The sequence below is a fragment of the Mustelus asterias genome, chromosome 12, assembly GCF_964213995.1.
Source record: "Mustelus asterias chromosome 12, sMusAst1.hap1.1, whole genome shotgun sequence".
Lineage (NCBI taxonomy): Eukaryota > Metazoa > Chordata > Chondrichthyes > Carcharhiniformes > Triakidae > Mustelus > Mustelus asterias.
The window spans coordinates 63,674,450-63,676,561 of NC_135812.1; the positions used below are offsets into that span (position 1 = coordinate 63,674,450).

The following is a 2,112-nucleotide window of genomic DNA, read 5'->3' on the forward strand; positions in this document are numbered from 1 at the left end:
TTGTAAAGCTGATGGCGATATTCAAATGCAAAGTTCCTGCCAGAGAGAAATTTCAAAAAAATATTGCCATCTATGTTCACATGAAAGGCTGGATGGATGAAGGCAGGAACAAGGAATGGATCAAAGAAGTGTGGAGTTTGAGACAAAGAGGACCATGCATCAACTCACCTGGGACATGTTCAAATCCTAACTTGTCAATGATGTCGTCTGTAATGTGAGATCTGCCAAGGTCTGTTGGGATGGTGTTGGTCTCAGAACGTGTTTGCAACTGTATGCCAGATTATCTGACTGTTCCTGCCAGCGGGATCTCCCATCCAACAAATGACACCCCACCACCCCCCTCACCACACCCCTTCCATCATTGATACCCCAGCATCAGAGGATATGAACAATAGGAAACCCCGTTGACAGTGGCAGGACCAGAGGATCCAGCCGCCAGTCAAACCCAGCCACCAGTGCCACCACAAAACAAGTCATTGTGGGAGGGTGGAAGGAGAGGGGGGGTGGGGGGGCGGGGGGTTGGAGGGGGGGGGGGGCAGGGTGGGCACGCGAGGGGGTTGGTGGTGGGTGAGGAAGGAAAATCCAAGGGTACAGTCAAGAAACTATCTCCTTCTTAGGTCTTAACATGTCCCTGGCCAACACCACACTGACCCTATGTCTAAGGAATGCGCCTTCGCACATCACTGTATGGGTGGTATTGTATTTACTCCCCATATTAACAGCTTAAATGCTCTTACATTGATATTGTAATATGTAAGAGTCGTCACTATTGGAAAGCTAAAAATAATTCACCATTAATGAAAATTCAAGCACCTTTATGAGCAACATTGTGTCAATGGGTCTCAGGTGCATTAAATTAAGTTTAAGTTTATTTATTAGTGTCACAAGTCGGCTTACATTAACACTGTAATGAAGTTACAGTGGAAATTCCCTAGTCGCCACACTCCGGCACCTGTTCGGGTACACTGAGGGAGATTTCAGCATAGCCAATGCACCCAACCAGCACACCTTTCGGACTGTGGGAGGAAACCGGAGCACCCGGAGGAAACACGCGCGGACATGTGGAGAATGTGCAGATTCCGCATAAACAGTGAAGCAAGCCGGGAATCGAGCCCAGGTTGCTGGTGCTGTAAAGCAGCAGTGCTAACCACTGTGCCACCGTGCTGCCCAGGTAGCAAAATGGTTAGCTCTGAACCTGATTCCAAAATTGTTTAAACTGTGGAATATCAGGTGTGCTGGACAGGACCGCGAGTGATTGCCAATGGAATTCTGATGCTGAATTGACCAGCATTTCTGACAATGAGGATGAAAATGATCCATGTTATTGTGTCAGGTCATTGGGACGAATTGATCAGTGGTTCAGATGGCGATCAGTGCGATTTTGAAAGGTTTCAAGAACAAAGAACAAAGAACAATACAGCACAGGAACAGGCCCTTCGGCCCTCCAAGCCCACGCCGCTCCCTGGTCCAGGATTGAATCCTGAATCCAGGATCCCCTCCCAATTTTCCAGCCTATCTACATCCTAATATCCTATCCACCGAGCTGTCTCTCACAGCTACGATGCTTTGTTCATCACAACCTATTAACTCACCCCCACCCCCCCATTCCAGACCATGTGATCTCCAGGGAGAGGCGAAAACCCAGAGTGAAAACCCCAGGGCCAATATGGGGAAAGAAAAATCTGGGAAATTCCTCTCCGACCCCCTGAGGCGATCGAAACGAGTCCAGGAGATCACACTGGCCCTGATCAGAAAATGCTTCCCAACCCTATTCATTTCCACTTCTGCTTTACGAACACCATCTGAATTCCCTGCCCCCGAGACAGGTTCCCAACTATCCGCAGTCTCGCTCTGTACTGGCACCAGCAAGATGATCATAGAATGAAGCCTTGAAACGAGAAACAAAGAACAATTAGCCCGCACCACTCCCTGGTCCAAACTAGACCACTCTTTTGTATCCCTCCATTCCCACTCCGTTCATATAGCTGTCTAGATAAGTCTTAAACGTTCCCAGTGTGTCCGCCTCCACCACCTTGCCCGGCAACACATTCCAGGCCCCCACGACCCTCTGTGTAAAATATGTCCTTCTGATATCTGTGTTAAACCTCCCCC

At 48.8% G+C, this 2,112-nt stretch overlaps 1 long non-coding RNA gene across 1 annotated transcript; it reads right to left on the minus strand.

Moving 5' to 3' along the window:
• Positions 1 to 1,410: 1,410 nt before the first annotated feature.
• LOC144501943 (uncharacterized) lies at positions 1,411 to 1,653 on the minus strand. The gene is made up of 2 exons (XR_013499223.1): positions 1,593 to 1,653; positions 1,411 to 1,523 (listed from the first exon to the last, which is right to left on the minus strand). It is a non-coding gene; the product is annotated as an uncharacterized LOC144501943 (long non-coding RNA).
• Between the last annotated feature and the right edge of the window lie 459 nt (positions 1,654 to 2,112).